The 16,547-nt window shown below is 53.2% G+C and overlaps 2 long non-coding RNA genes across 4 annotated transcripts; one reads left to right on the top strand and one right to left on the bottom strand.

Moving 5' to 3' along the window:
- Positions 1 to 82: 82 nt before the first annotated feature.
- On the bottom strand, positions 83 to 5,855 carry LOC106559304. Of its 3 annotated transcripts, none has more exons than XR_005364627.1 (3): positions 3,168 to 5,855; positions 1,207 to 1,618; positions 83 to 486 (listed from the first exon to the last, which is right to left on the bottom strand). It is a non-coding gene; the product is annotated as an uncharacterized LOC106559304 (long non-coding RNA). The 3 variants fall into 3 exon arrangements; XR_005364625.1 differs by lacking the exon at positions 3,168 to 5,855 and adding an exon at positions 2,762 to 3,122; XR_005364626.1 differs by lacking the exon at positions 3,168 to 5,855 and adding an exon at positions 1,971 to 2,433.
- LOC119873310 lies at positions 2,507 to 9,146 on the top strand. The gene is made up of 4 exons (XR_005364628.1): positions 2,507 to 2,638; positions 4,957 to 5,064; positions 5,512 to 5,608; positions 8,622 to 9,146. It is a non-coding gene; the product is annotated as an uncharacterized LOC119873310 (long non-coding RNA).
- Positions 9,147 to 16,547: the final 7,401 nt, after the last annotated feature.

The following is a 16,547-nucleotide window of genomic DNA, read 5'->3' as shown; positions in this document are numbered from 1 at the left end:
AGCCTGGGACAGCGGGCGGAGCTGCGAGGCCGGGCGGCGCCGGCGAGGGCCGCGGGCTGGGCCGCGGGCTGGGCCGGGAGGCGCGGAGCCGCTCGAGCCCCCCGCGCTCCCCGCGCGCCGGCAGCCTCCCAGGCCAGGGGCCGGGCTCCCTCTGCTGGCCACTCGCCTCCGGCCGTCGCCCCAGCCACTCCGCACCTGGACTCGGGGCTCCCTTTCCCGGGCTCCAGAGTGGAAAATGCCTCCCCTTTTTGTGCCTCTGGGTAGGTGGGGCTGGTAAGACGGGTGCACCCTACTCCCTCTCCCTTCCGAGGAGTTTGGCCCCGGTGCACCCAATACCGCGGGCCCTAGAATCCTTTTCCATCTGCCTCCTGAACCTCAAAAAGAGACCATTCTCGGGCCGCCTGGCTGGCTCAGTCCGTAGAGCTAGAGCGTGCGACTCTTGACCTCGGCTCCGGAGTTAGGGCCCCATGGTGGGTGTAGAGATTCCTTAGAAAGGAAAAGAAGAGAAAAGAAACATTTCACCTTGTCAGGGCTGTTGCCTAGAGTAGCAGAATGTAACCTGAGAGTTCTCCCGTGTAACTCACCTAGATCTCTCTTGGGGGTGGAGAGAGTGTGGGTCAATAGACTACTTCCATTCCTGCCTCAGTTTCCCCTGGCATAATAAAGGGCTCGGCCGCGGTATCTCTGGGAATCCCGCTGGGTCGGTATCCATTAGACATGTCCTTCCCCGAGGCCCACTCCTGCCGGGACAGCTGCCTCCTACCCCTAGCCTTTGAGCTCATCTCTGCTTTACCCAGCCAACAGGTGTCTCCAGCCCCAATTTTTTTTAAAGATTTATTTATTTATTCATGAGAGACACAGAGACACAGGCAGAGGGAGAAGCAGGCTCCTAGCAGGGAGCCGGATGCCGGACTGGATCCCGCCCCCCCTCCCCCCCACCCCCGCCGCCCCGGGACCGATCGCGCCTTGAGCCAAAGGCAGACGCTCAAACTCTGAGCCACCCAGGCCCCCTCCAGCCCTAATTTTGGCAGCGGGAAGGAGTGGGAGAGGGACGGTCCCTGTAACCCACCCTCGGGTCTATCCATCTCTGCGGCACTGAGCCCCCACCTCCTTCCCAGTCCGTGCACCCCGGCCGGGCACACAGCCTACCCACCTAGAGCACTGCAGGGGAGGGGGTTGGGTTGGGAGGATGGGTCTCCAACTCACCAGGAACATCAGGAACGGTGAGATGAAGGAAGGGCGAAGGTGGAGGTGCAATGGACAGTATCCAGGCTTCCAAACACCCTGGAATGAGAGTCAAGCCCGCCTCTCCCAGGGGGGGAGCCGGACCCCGGCCACGCTGAAGCGGCGAGGGCCTTGGCCAGTGAGAGAGTGAAAGGGCCGAGAAGGCTGTCCCGGGCCCTAGCGGGGGGGCTACTGCTTGGCTGTCTCTGACCTTCCTCAGGCAGCACAGTGAAGGGTCAGTCCCGGAACGGGGCGGGCCCGAGAGGCCCCTTCCTTAGCTCAAGTAGAATCCCTCGTGGACAGTGTGCTTATTCGAGGTCGCTTTGGGCTCAAAACTCCTCTAACATTCGAAGGGCAGGGGCGCGTTCGCTTCTTCCGGCGTCTCGCCGCACGTCTAGGAAGGAAAGTGGGGAAGCAGCGGCGGGTGCCCAGCAGACTGCAGAGCGGGCCACTGACGCCAGGGGGCAGCACCGACCGCACGCCGCGGTAGGGGCCGCGCGCCGGAGGCGGGGGCCCGCGGGGAGGGTCTCTGCAAACGCTAGGCGGGGCGGCCTGCTTGCCGCCGCATTCGCGCCAGGTGGTTGCTGCAGCCTCCCAGATGGGGTGGAGTGACACTGCAGGGCCTCGGGAGGCCCCAGGTCCCGAGTGCAGCTCGGGGGGATGTCTCCCCAGCCCCTCGCCCCCCGCCGGCAAGTCCCCTCCCGGAGTCGCCCTCGCGGCGCGCCCCTGAGGTCCCAGCTGCGAACCTGAGTTCGGCTGCGGGAACCGCACCGCCGGCAGCAGGGCCTTGTCCCAGACAAAGGCCAGGCCGCTGCGTGGCCCAATTAAGCCGCCCGCCTCCGCTGCCTCACATCCCTCATTGTTCCCGGGGGCGCCAATTAGCCCGGGCCCCTCGCGCCCCGCCGCTCCGGTGCCCCGAGGCCTTCTTAACCCTTCTGGGCCTGGCAGCAGGGGTCCTAGACGGCGGAACGGCCAGCGCAGCCGCGGAGCTGTGTGCGGCGCGGGCGTGGGCTGGTGCGGGTGGAGGGGTCGCTGCGGGGCCGCGTGCGTTGGGACTATGGGGTCAGAGAGGGAACCGTGCTGGTCGGTGCGGGGGGGGGGAGTGTGACTCCCGGGAACTCGGGGACGGAGGATGTGGGTGTGGGGCCTCTGTGAGACCCCTAGCGGCGAGGCAGCACGGGTCTGGAGACCTAGAACTCCCTTCCCTGGTCCCCCGAGCCCCTCCAGCCACCCCCACCCCCCGGCGACCCCCCACCCCGCGCTCACGGGGGAAACAGCACGAACGGCCTGCCCTGCCCGCCGCCCAGGGGCGCGGAACCGGGGTCGGCTTCCCTGGCGCACCGTGAACGCCCCGCAGGGCACCCCTAGGAGCTGGAGGGGAACGCGCAGTTTCCTGCCCCCGGGACACACACAGGTGAACGCCTCGGCTCACATCCCCTCACCCCTTTTCCCGAATACTGGGTGGTTCGAGGGACAGAGTCTCGTGGAAACCAAGTTTAACCGCTGAGCCTGCCCTCTTCCCAGCGTTGGGAGGTACCTGAAATCCAATCCCACTCTTTCCTCTCCTTCGCCATCCTCGATCTCAAAGTCTGGGGCACCCGCCCAGCAGGCAGGGGCCGGCCGGGAGGCCCCGTGTTCCAGGGACGGGCCAGCAGAGGGGAGACCCTGGCGCGCCCGGCGAAGAAGAGGGCAATGGGAAGGGAAGCCGAGCTCTGGGTCCTCTCTGGGCACTCCCCGGGGGAGCGCCCTCGGGACGGCAGCCGGGTCACCCCTCAGTGGATACGTTGACGCTAGTGTCGGATTCTGGGATTCCGATTTGCTCTTGGAGCTCCTTTGGACTCCCGGAGGCTCAGATTTGCTCGCCCACCGCACACCCACTCCCACTCCGAAGCACCCCCGCCCCTCCTCTGGGTACCTGCCGCAGCTCCCCGCCCAAAGCAAACCTGTCGCTGGTCCGGTCCGCGAGCCGCGACAACTCCCCAAGTGCCCACGAGATGGCGCCCCAGGCCAGGGGCCGGACCGCGGCCCGACAGCCGGCCGCACGCCAGAGCCCGAGGTGGACAGAGAGCTCCACGGAGATGGGCTCCGAGACAGAGCCACAGCCCGACGTAGATCCAGGCCTAGAGACCGACACAAGCACCGGAGGGCCCAAGAGGCTCCGCGGAGCCCTCATGGGGCTGGGGTGGGGCTGCAGACGCATGGAACCGAGTGGCTTCTCTGCTTCCCGGTGGGACTGTCCCTGCGGTGCCAACTTCCCGACCTGCGAGACCCTGGCTGCAAAACCGCCCGGCCACCTTCTAGGTGCCCGGCTGCGCTGGGACCTCCTTGAGGTCCCTCCGCGTGCCGCACAAACTGCTTCCGCCTGCCCCGCCCGCTGCAGGGTGCAGCAGGGTGCAGGGGTGGGGTGGGGGATAGGAGGTTAGGAGGTTGCGGCCGCCCTGCGGGATCCAGTGCTCCTCCCGCCCAGAAGTCGGCCTAAGTAAGCTCCGTCCTCCAGCTCCCCACCTTTTCCACTGTGGTCTGCAAGGTCGCCTTCGGCTGGGGGAAGGGCACGGGATGGGGCCCCTGGGGGAGCCCCCCCGGAGCTGCTCCGGTGACCTGCTGTAACCCCTGGATGCCAGAAGCCCCTGGGGAAACTTTGGGGCGGCTTTATTCCAGTGGGAGACGGTGGGGAATGCGGAAAGCACAGCGGTCAGTCTGAGACTCTCTCCCTTGGGTTAAAAGCCACCAAGGGTCTGGGTCAAGTTTGAATGAGAGGGGGGAAAGGTGTGAGGCCAGATTGCTAGTTTGATCCTGGGGGGAAGGCTTTGGAAGCCTGATTCCAGCTGACCTTCAACGTCCCTGGATGAGCTCTGGCCCTCTGGGAGATTATCTCCTTTATGATTAACTAAAGGCACATAGCTAGAAAGCAGCCCAGTCCACAGCAGCTAGGGTGATTTCCACCAAGACACAGTCACCATGAGCTTGTTGTGACCCCAGCCAGGTATCTTCCTTGCACTAGGCTTCTAGCTCTTTCCTCTTCAACATATAATACAGGATAGGATGGAACCTTTGATACTGCAGTAGTTATCTTCATATTCATCTGCTGGCACGGGAGATTAGGTCCTAGGTTAAGCACTGGCTCTAGCTGTGTGAACTTGGGCAATGTGGCTTTCTTCTCTGGGCCCCAGAATCCTCTTCCTGAGAATAAGTGGTCTGGGCCAAAATCAAATTGATCTGTGAGTGACGGGTTGACCTTGGTCCAATTCCCAGGCTTCGCCCCTCTCAAGCTCTTCCTACAAGAGGCAGGGGCTGTACTTCTATTTAATGTGTGAGGAACCTACCCTGAGGGATGCTGTTGCTGACATTCTTGGTGTGGGGGCAGGGCTGGTGGCTGGGAGGAATTCACAATTAGGAAAGTGCATTCCAGATCCCGAAAGCCTTAGGGAACCAGCTGGCTCCAGCTGCCTCCACCTCCACCCCTTGTGGGATGTGGTTATTTCCTCCCCTATTCCCCACCTTGGAGGGAACTGTAGGAGAGGCACAGACTGGTGACTTCACCACCTAGCACCAGTCTGATTAGTGTGACTTCTTCCTAAAGAGACAAGGGGGATGCCAAGGGAGGGCCTTCAAATGCCCATGTTGAGGGATGCCCCATACAGCTGGGATCCCCTATGGACTAATTCCTTACCTGTGGGGAAGGCTTTATTCAAAGCACATGCACCTATGGGCTCTCACTGATCCGCATTTCAGGGATGGAGACAGTGAGGTTCAGAGAAATAAAAGGAAATGCGTCAGGCTAGCCGGTAAACAACGGAAGAAGTCTTTCCCTGTCCTGTCCGTGGGCCGATCCTTGGAAAGGTTAGCTGATAAATTTTAACGGGTAACGTCAGCCTCCACTGGGAAAGGACGGGGAGGCTGGGCAACTGCCCTTTAGCCCAGCAAGAGGCGTGTCCATGAGAGCCACAGCCTAACTCGGAGCCTAAATGCAGGAGACCAGGGGATGAGTGCCCTTCCTGCCACCTGATAGTGGCCTTCCTATCAGCCCAGTAGGCCCTGCCAGGGACCCCTGGTTGGGGCAGAGGCTTCTGTGTAAAACAATAGCAGGAGTTTCCATGGGTTACCTGAGAGGTCACAAGGCGAGTACTTATCCAGTACTTAGCTCCGGCAAGGCTCAGGTTTGCTTTCCTTATTGATTTCCATTCCAAAGAGAATAGGATATCCTCAGGCCCTATGGGGAGGAGCTGAGGGAAGGAGCTGTGGAACACCGTCTGTATGCTTAACACTGGGCATGCACTTTCTTATTAGTTCTAGGCACTGGGCAATGGGTATGATTATTCCCATTTTACAGAGGAGAAAACCAAGGCTATGACATGTGCGAGGTCATGCTGCTGCTAAGAAGCAGGTAAGGAGGCACACCAAGGTCTGGCTGCCCCCATGCCTGTGCTCTTTCCTGGGGGCCTCAGATTTCCTGCTCTACTGCCCTGGGGGTTCTTGAATGCTTTTGAGCTTTTGGCCCAGCCTCCTGTGACAGGCTTCTTATGGGACTGGTGCTTATTCAACCCTGGTCCGCTGGCTGTTTCTTCACCCTGCCCCAACTTTGGGTCTTATTCTCTTCTTAGAGGGGCCATCCACGCTTCCAGCCTTGGCCTCCCACAGCTGTCCTGGTTGTGTTCACGGCAGTTCTAGTTTTATTACTGATCTAGTGAGTTCTGAGAAACCCCTTAGGAGTCACCCAGAAGGCACACTCCCTTTCACACAGCAACACCCACACAGATTCGTCCTGTAGACAACCGTGCACACACCCATGGAGACTCATGCATAGCAGGCTAACACCCCCCCACACACATACACAGACACACAGATACATATATGGACACCCCCCCAAAGGTACACTCATTTAACAACACATACAGATATACATACAAACAGACATGCACACTCACACGGACACACATGCCTGCAAATACACAGAGATATGCTTACACAAAGGCACTCGGTGGCTTTCCGTGGAGAAACCAACCTCTCCAGACTCTCTGAGGCTCCCCTGTCTGCCCAGTTTGCTGGAGCCAAGCCCATTCCCACCCTACCCCGCAACAATGCCTTGGGGAAGGGATAGATTTATTGAAGGTCTCTGTCTCCTCTATGAGGTCACTGGTTCTCTCAAGATGGGGCTGGTATCTGCTGGGTTTATTGCTAGATCCCCAGACCTAAAACTGTAACTTAACGCATGGCAGGGGTACATAAAGCATTTACTGCATGAATGAAGGAAGGAATGAATAAGTGAGTAGAGGAATGAAATATATCCTTTGGAAGCAGGGCCCACACCTGGTCCCTCCAGGATATGCTTATCCAGACCCCCCGAAGCCCCTGCTCCGATTCCACTTGGCATTGACTACAGAGAGCCCCTGAAGGCCTGAGGAACTGAGGCCTGGGGAGGGTGTACATCTTGCCTCAGGATTTGCCTTTGTAGGGAACTATTCCAGACTGCTATCATCTGAGTGTTTGTATCACCCCAAAATTCACATTGAAAACTCACACCCAAGGTTGTAGTATTAGGAGGTAGAACCTTTGGGAGGGGTCACAAAGACAGAGTCCTCATGAATGCCATTAGTGCTGCTATAGAAGACTCTTCCCCTTCCACCATGTGAGGATACAATGACACATCTGCCACCCAGAAGAGGTCCCTTGCCTGCCCGTGCTGGCGCTCTGATCTCCAACTTCCAACCTCCAAAACTATGAGAAATAAATGTGTGTGGTTTATAAGGTACCCAGTCTGTTGTTTTTATAGCAGCCCAAGCTGGCTAAAGGCCATCTGTGCCCAAACCCTCCCAGCCCTCAACCCTTCTCTCTGAAAAAAACCGCTGGGTGATTGTTTCTGAGAGGCTCTGACACCCCCTGGCTTCTGGGCCTTTGCTGCTGCTGAGCCCCTGCCTTGAGTAACAACCTGCCACCGCCAACTTTAGGACAAGCCTCTCCACCTTGAGAGGCTTAGAGCAGGCCTGCCCGCCCATAGTTCCCTGCCAGGCAGGACCTTCCTGAAACATGGATGAGACAGGGTCACTGCCTTATTGATTGATTGATTGATTTGATTTGATTGATTCATGAGAGACACAAGGAGAGAGGCAGAGACACAGGCAGAGAGAGAAGCAGACTTCATGCAGGAAGCCCAATGTGAGACTCCATCATGAGACTCCAGGATCACACCCTGGGCCAAAGGCAGGCGCTTAACCACTGAGCCACCCAGGTGTCCTGCACTGCCCTATTTAAAGGGTTCCCTTGGGGGTGCCTGGGTATCTCAATCAGTTAAGCATCTGCTTTCAGCTCAGATCATGATCCCATAGTCCTGGAATCAAGCCCCACGTTGGGCTCCTTGCTTTGCAGGGCATCTGCTTCTCCTTTTCCCTCTGCCCCTCCCCCTCCTTGTGCTCTCTCTTGCTCACTTACACTCTCTCAAATAAACAAAATTTTAAGTATAAAGAAAGAAAGAAAGGCTTCCCATGATCTTGGAGTCCAGAATCCTTAACCTGACAGTGAGATCTGCCTACGAACACCAGCCTGCCCCCCTACTCCCCACCCCCACCCCAGGGCTCTACCCACACTGTCCACCTACCCAGGTCTAGATTAATCTTGATGATCTTGCCTTGTGTCCTTCTCACACTCACATGCTCTTCCTCCCTCTGCCTGGAATCTTTTCCTGTCTTCCTTTAAAACTTGGCCCACTGGTCCCTTCTCCAAGAAGCTTCTCCTTGACCTCTCCCTTCTGGGTAAGGTGCCCCCACACAATGATTTACAGTTAGTATCCAGTGAACAATTGACTAGGGCTAATTATCCCTCCCCTTCACTTCTTCCACGTGGAGATAATAGTACCTAGCTCATGGGTTGTTTTGACTGAGATACTGTCTGGAACAGTGAATTCTGCTTCCCCGCTCCTCCTGAGGAGGAGCCTAGGGGCTTCTGAGGATGGGGTCCTGGGGGTCATCTAGAGACAGAGCCAATTCCCCTCTGGCCTGGGCAGCCTCCAGGGTTCAGTGCACCAGAGCTAGGTGACCCCTCCTGTCCTGGAAGCCAGCACAGGTGGATGAGAACTTGCCTTCCGGGGTGACAGTTTGGCCAGTCCCTGACCCTGGGAAATCTGGCCTAGACTTGGGGGCCTGTGTGTTGGGGTGTCTGTGGCTGAGGGCAGAGCCCCCATAGGCGACTGTGCTGCTGCAGAGAAATCCTGAAGGGCATGAACCCCAATGCACATGCCCCTCAATGGGGCCTCCTCTCTCTCCAATGGACCCCAGGCCCAGGGAAGAGGTGTTTCTTTTATTTTATTTTTTATTTTTTATTATTTTTTTCTTTTTTTTTTCTTTTTTTTTCTTTTTTTAATAATAAATTTATTTTTTATTGGTGTTCAATTTGCCAACATACAGAATAACACCCAGTCCTCATCCCGTCAAGTGCCCATCGGAAGAGGTGCTTCTTGCTGGAGGGTGGTTTCCTGGTGACCTGGTTTCCTGGTGATCAGTGTAGCCTGTGAGCTGCCTGGGCCATGTAGCAATGGCTACCTCTTACCACTAGATGGGGACCTGGAGTTGTCCAGACCTGGAGTCTAGGACTCTGGCTCCTGCTGCCCAGAGGCACTGCCCCTCCTGCCTCAGGCCTGCTTCAGATCAAGGGTTCCCATCTTGCCTTGTTAGACCCAAGCCCACTTCCTGTGCCTCCGTTCCAATTTCTGGCTAGGTCCTGCTGCCAGGCAACAACACTGAAGGAAGAGACGGACCATAGACTTTGTGCAGCCAGAGACCTGAGTTCTAATTCCAGTTGCACCACACAAAAACAGACACATAGTTCAATGGAACAGAATAGAGAACCCAGAAATGGGCCCTCAACTCTAAGGTCAACTAATATTTGACAAAGCAGGACAGACTATCCACTGGAAAAAGGACAATCTCTTCAATAAATGGTGCTGGGAAAATTGGACAGCCACGTGCAGAAGAATGAAACTAGACCATTCTCTTACACCAGACACAAAGATAAACTCAAAATGGATGAAATATCTAAATGTGAGACAAGAATCCATCAAAATCCTAGAGGAGAACACAGGCAACACCCTTTTTGAACTTGGCCACAGGAATTTCTTGCAAGATACATCTATGAAGGCAAGGGAAACAAAAGCAAAAATGAACTATTGGGACTTCATCAAGATAAAAAACTTCTGCACAGCAAAAGAAACAGTCAACAAAACTAAAAGACAACCTACAGAATGGGAGAAGATGGGCAGCCCAGGTGGCTCAGCGGTTTAGCGCCACCTTCCGCCCAGGGTGTGATCCTGCAGACCCGGGATCGAGTCCCATGTCAGGCTCCCTGCATGGAGCCTGCTTCTCCCTCTGCCTGTGTCTTTGCCTCTCTCTCTGTCTCTCATGAATAAATAAATAAAATCTTAAAAAAAAAAAAAGAATGGGAGAAGATATTTGCAAATGACCTATCAGATAAAGGGCTAGTATTCAAGATCTATAAAGAACTTACTAAACTCAACACCCAAGAAACAAACAATCCAATCATGAAATGGGCAGAAGACATGAACAGAAATTTCACCAAAGAAGACCTACACATGGCCAACAAGAACATGAGAAAATGCTCCGCATCACTTGCCATCAGGGAAATACAAATCAAAACCACAATGAGATACCACCTCACACCAGGGAGAATGGTGAAAATTAACAAGACAGGAAACGACAAATGTTGGAGAGGATGTGGAGAAAGGGGAACCCTCCTGCACTGTTGGTGGGAATGTGAACGATACAGCCACTCTGGAAAACTGTGTGGAGGTTCCTCAAAGAGTTAAATATAGAGCTGCCCTACGACCCAGCAATTGCACTGTTGGGGATTTACCCCAAAGATACAGGTGCAGTGAAAAGCTGAGACACCTGCACCCCAATGTTTATAGCAGCAATATCCACAATAGCCAAACTGTGGAAGGAGCCTCGGTGTCCATCGAAAGATGAATGGATAAAGAAGATGTGGTCTATGTATACAATGGAATATTACTCAGCCATTAGAAATGACAAATACCATTTGCTTCTACGTGGATGGAACCGGAGGGTATTACGCTGAGTGAAGTAAGTCAGTCAGAGAAGGACAATCATCATATGGTTTCACTCATACGGGGAATATAAAATATAGTGAAAGGGATTATAGGGGAAAGGAAAGCAAATGAGTGGGAAAAATTAGAGAGGTTGACAAAACATGAGAGACACCTAACTCTGGGAAATGAACAAGGGGTAGTGGAAGGGGAGGTGGGCAGGGTGTTGGGGTGATTGGGTGATGGGCACTAAGGGGGGTACTTGATGGGATGAGTACTGGGTGTTATACTATATGTTGGCAAATCGAACTCCAATAAAAAATATATATTAAAAATAATAATAATTCCAGCTTCGCCTCTAGCTCAGTGGCTTTGATCCCCTTGAGCCTCAAGTATCTTCATCTCTAAAAATAAGACTTGTGTATACTTATTCTGTAAAAGGCAAAACGAAATATGACTCCCTAATTGCCATCCAGAGAGGGTGGGAAATGGTCTCACTCATGCTCACATAAAACAAGCTGACTCAGGGAGAGGAACTGACCAGAAGGTGGTCCTCATTTGTCTCATCTAACATTCCCCTGGAGCCCCTTGCTCTCAGGGCTCTGTGAGGTCCCAAGGAAGCATGGCCTGACCCCCTCCTTCATGTTGCCCACAGGCAGGCATAGGATAGAACACGGCAGGGGGGCGCCTGGCTGGCTCAGTGGTGGAACAAATGACTCTTGAGCTCAGTGTCGTAAGTTCGAGCCCCACATGAGATTACTTAAAAATGTTTAAAAAAATTTTTTTTAAAGAACATGGTAGATCCACAGGGAGGTGAGAATAAATGGCTTTGGGCTGTTTATCCTCTAAGATAGGGCAACCCCACATTCCTTCTGCCTGGAATGTCCTCTGCTCCTTCTCCCATGTCCTCTGAACGTTTGATTGTTTTCTAAGGCTCAGGCCAAAAGTCCTTTACTTCATCATGCCTTATCTGACTGCTCCTCCCTTCAATCCTAGGCTCCCACAGTCCTGGTATGTCCCTCTGCTGACAACAACTCTTCAGGCCAGAGAGTTGGGGCCAGGTTTGGGCTTCTGGCACATAGGAGATGCTTAATGCACATGAGAACGTTGTCAGAAGATGAGGAAGATTTCATGGGGAGGTGACCTGAAAAGATGGGAGGACACTTCAAAGGCCCAGGGGTTGTATAGGGAAAGGGACACCATCCCCAGCTCAGGACAAGATGTGAACTTGCTCAGGCAAAGCAGCCCTGAGAGGAAGACAGGTTCAGGAGAGTGGAGGCAGCTGGAAGACCTGGGGAGGAGAGGGACTGGTTCCTTATGGGGCCTCCTTGGAGCCCCAAACCAAAACTCCTAGCTTATCTGGCCACAATGCTGGGTCAAGGGCCTTGACCTTTCTCTGGGGGTCATGACACCATCCCCATGCCCTCCTCACCCTACCATGCTCCATCCCCTCCCCAGCCACCAGCTAGGGGGAAATCAGTAGAGCCAAAACCTATGATAAGGCTGGAAGACCAGGTGGCTCCCTATATGCCCTGCTGGGGGCAGTTTTCAATTCTTTCATCAGCTTGGTTTACCCGGGGGTAGTGTGGGAAGAGCTTGGACTGTGTGGTCAGATGGACTTGACTCTTGCCTGGCTCTGCCACCCCTCAGCTCGGTCACTGTGGGCAAGTGGCTCCCTCTCTGAACAGAGCATTTCCTCAGCTGTGAACCAGTAATGAGAGCACCCACCTCTCCCCACCATGTTGTCCTAACATTTAAGGAGCCAATGCATCTTATCACAATGGTTATACCCTTTATCCTCCCCAAGGGCCCAGGAATAGACTATATTTGATTCCTCTGTGCTCTCTGTAACACCCCGCACCCACCGCAGTGGTCCCTGGTACCCCCTGCCATGCTCTGCGCGGTGGTGGTTTGCCCTGCGCCACCCCCACCTCACCTTTCCTTACATGGAGGCTGGGCCTGCTCCTGGCTGAGCCTGAACCTCAGGCTGGCTCGTGGCATCTGTGTAGCTTGTCCTCAGGATCCCTCCCATGGCCCTACATACTGACCTCCTAAACATTTTTCTGGGCAATGCCTGTTTTCCAAACCTTCCCCACTCTCCCACCTCACCCCTCCAGGACCTCCCTGCCTTGAGGGCCATGCTGGGTGAGGGCCCATTCAACTCACTGTGTCCCCTCCCCCAGAGGCCCACTGGCAGCTTCTCCTAGCATCTGGGGGTCTGACTCTGGCCTGGGCCCCAAGGCTTCATTCACTTCAGAGGCTCAGAAGTCCGCTCCCCCATCACACAAAGGCACTCCTTCCTCTGCCTCCATTAAGTCCTGGGCCAGGGCTGAGGGAGGATTTCCCTTCTCTCCCATTTACAGGCAGGAAAACTAAGGTCTTGCGAGCCCAGTGCAGGTTCCATGAGGGAAGAAAGTGACGGACAAGCCCAGGGAAGCAGAACTTGGAGCTTGAGACTGTTCATTCTAAATCACCTGGTTTACCTCCGCAGCATGCCTCTGTCTTTCCCGGGAGGAGGGATTTGCGTGAGCATCTCCACCTGTTCACACACCAGAACTAGTGGGCCTGGGTCTCACCACTGGGGGAGCCAGAGGTCTCTTTCCCTTGTTGAAAAAGGCAGGGGACACGAAGGGTAACAATTCTTGCTCTTATACGGCTTCAACAAATACATATCAAGCAACTTGTACACTGTTGTGTGCCTGGCTTCATCCTTGCTCTCTCAGAGGCACTGGTCTCAGGTTTTTTCATTCCTTTAAAAAATTGGTATATAATTTGCATACCACTAAATCCACCCTTTAAAGTGTAACAATTCAGTGGGTTTTAGTATACTCATAAGGTTGTACAATAATCACCACTATCTAATTCCAGAACATTTTCTACATCCCCCAAACCAAACGCTGACCCATTAGCAGTCACTGCCCCTGCCCCTGCCCTCGGCCCTTGGCATCCAATAATCTACTTTTTGTCTGCAGATTTGCCTAGGCAGGACATTTCACCCATATGAATGGAATCTCACAATTTGTGGTTTTTTTTGTGGCTGGCTTCTTTTACATAACATAGTATTTTCAAGGCTCATCCATGCTGTAACAGGGATCAGTGAGTGCTTTTATCTCTTTGTGAGGTTGAATAATACTCCACTATATGGATATACTGCCATTTGTTTCTCCATCTGCTGATGGACATTTGGTTTCTTTTCACTTTTTGGCTCTTGTGAATAATGCTGCTGTGTGGACCTGTGTTCTCGTTTCTCTTGAGTTGATATTTAGGAGTGGAATTGCTGGGTCAAATGGTAACTCACTTTTTGAGAAAGCACCAAACTGCTTGCCAAAGGGGCTGTCGTACCATTTTTATTCCCACCAGCAATACTTTGCCATTTTTTGAATACACCAGGCATGCTCCTCCTTGCTCCCCAACTTCTTGCTTGGAAAGGCTATCCTTTACAAAATTGTAACCCATCTTCACCCTCCCTGGTCCTTTCTTCCCGTCCCCTGATTGTTATTTCCATGACTGATGTCTGACACACTATACATTTTTTACTTTAGCTATTGTCTCCCTGCATTAGAATGTGAGCTTTGTTTTGTTCCTAGCACAGGGCCCAGCACATGGCACCTGCTCAACAAATGATTGTTGGTTAACACACAAAAGAAAATGTGGATGGCACTGTGCCAGGTACACAGGATAGAGTTTGGTGAAGCCTTAGAGGGGTGCCCCAAGTGTCACCAAGCTTGGACTCTGCCTTACTTATCAAATCTGTCATGGTGGCTCAGCCCAGACCACTCATGCTCTCACCTTCACCAACCAGGGTGAAGGGGAACCGAACCTCTTCCCTAAACTAGACAGAAGGTGGGGGAGGCAAGTTTGTTCACCGTGCAGTCATTATAATAGTCCCACTGGTCAGATAGGACACTGTTTAGAGACGGGGCAACAGTTTAGTCAAGGATTTGAATGGTGGCAACTAGAGAGAGTAGTAGACCATGACATCAGTGACCTGCCTCAGCCCTGTCTGTTCCCCTCAAGGACCCAGTCTGCCCCAGACACTGGATGTGAGAGATGTTTGACAGGAAAAGATGTTGGCTTTTCCCATGCCAGGAATGAGGGACAGAGCATTCCAGCTGCAGAGCTGACCCAGTGGGTCTTTTCTGGCCTCACTTCAGCTAGCCTCCAGGCACATTAGTCAGGAATCCTTCTGTGGCAGGGGATAGAAATCCAGTTCAAACTGAAGAGAAGGAGCAGTTCACTGGAGCACATGGCAGAGAGGGAGCAGCAGGTCTTCAGAATGCTGGCGGCCAGACTCAACTGTCCTGGGCTCTCCCACTCTTTGCATGTCAGTGTCATTCTCTCCTATCACAAATGGGCTTCTTCATGGGACAGGGAGCTTGGCCATGGAAATCAGCTTAGTGACCCTGCTGCTGCCCTCAGAACAGCCCAGAGAAACAGTTTGACTGGCCCAGCTGGGATCACATGCTCACTTCCTGCATACACCCGCACAAACAATCCATTCCCATCTGCCTCTGTTGTCAGTATGGTTACACCAGAAAAGCAGGCAGGCTTGTTAGTCTCTCACACAATGTCTGCTAGGTGCCAGGTACTCTGCAATGTGATTTCTTTTAATCCACACAACTGCCCTGCAGAAAGATATACTGGTCAGGGTGTTTTTGGCTCCTACTGACTGAAGCCTAGTTCAAATTAGCTTAAGCCAAAAAAGATATTTATTGCTCACAGAACTGATAAAAACAGGAATGGACTTTACACATAGCTGGATCTAGACTGGAGTCAGATTAGTGTAGGCTTTCTCTCATTAGCTCCTGCTCTTTTTTTTTTAAGTTTATGTATTTATTTAAGATTTTTTTATTCATTTGGGAGAGAGAGAGAGCAAGCGCACAAGCAGGGGAATTGGGAGAGAAACAAGCAGGTTCCCTACTGAGCAGGGAGCCCTATGTGAGGCTTGATCCCAGGACCCTGGGATCATGACCTGAGCTGAAGGCAGATGCTTAACCGACTGAGCCACCCAGGTGCCCAGTTTATTTATTTTTTTAAGTAATCTTAAAACATCCAGTGTGGCACTAGAACTCACAACCCCAAGATCAAGAGACACACGCTCTACCTTTTTTTTTTTTTTTTTTTGGACACATGCTCTTCCAACTGAGCCAGCCCCTCATTAGCTCCAGCATTTTTAATTTTTTTTTTAAATTTTTATTTATTTATGATAGTCACAGAGAGAGAGAGAGGCAGAGACACAGGCAGAGGGAGAAGCAGGCTCCATGCACCGGGAGCCCGACGTGGGATTCGATCCCGGGTCTCCAGGATCGCGCCCTGGGCCAAAGGCAGGCGCCAAACCGCTGCGCCACCCAGGGATCCCAATTTTTTTTTTTTTTTTAAGTAAGCTCCATGCCTAATATGAGGCTGGAACTCAGGACCCTGAGATCAAGAGCCATATGCTCTACCAGCTGAACCAGCCATGCCCCTTAGCTCCAGCTCTTAAACTGACTACCTTCTGTATTGGCTCAGACACCTTCTGCCTGCACAGCTGGAAAGATGTCCAAGGGATCCCAAGCCCAGATGCCTTTACAGCCCTCAGTACCAGGGGAAGAGAGCAGCCCGCTCTCCATGTATAGAGCAAACTACATGGGGAGACTCTGACTGGCTCCTATGAAGGTCACATATCTATTCAGTGGACAGAGGAAAGGCAACTCTAACTGGCCAGGCTAGGTCAGATGCTCCAGAAGATAGGATAGACCTATGGGCAGTGGTGCCACCAGGACTGGGAATGAGCAAACAGGTTGTATATGGCTGGCTATCGCTGGTATAATTTTCCTATTGTACAAATTAGGAAACTGAGACATGGGGAGATTAGGAAACTTGCCAGGGCTGTGTATGCTAGAGACTCAGCTGCGATTCAAACCTATGTTTGTCTGCTCTTTCCAGAACTTTACCCTGGCCCCCTTTTTTTAAAAAAAAAAAAAAAGATTTTATTGTGCAGCCTGGGTGGCTCAGCGGTTTAGCGCCACCTTCAGCCCAGGGAGTGATCCTGGAGACCCTGGATCCAGTCCCACGTCAAGCTTCCTGCATGGAGCCTGCTTCTCCCTGTGCCTGTGTCTCTGCCTCTCTCTGTCTCTCTCTCTCTGCCTCTCATGAATAAATAAATAAAATCTTTTTAAAAAAATAAATAAGATTTTATTTTTATTTATTTATTTGGCAGCGGTGAGCAGAAGGAGAAGGAGAGAGAATCTCCACACTAAGTATAGAGCCTGACACGGGGATCAATCTCACAACC

Source organism: Canis lupus, chromosome 9 (genome assembly GCF_011100685.1).
Source record: "Canis lupus familiaris isolate Mischka breed German Shepherd chromosome 9, alternate assembly UU_Cfam_GSD_1.0, whole genome shotgun sequence".
NCBI classification, from domain to species: Eukaryota; Metazoa; Chordata; class Mammalia; order Carnivora; family Canidae; genus Canis; species Canis lupus.
Note: the sequence above shows the minus strand (reverse complement) of the source record. Positions and strands in the feature narration are given on the sequence as shown.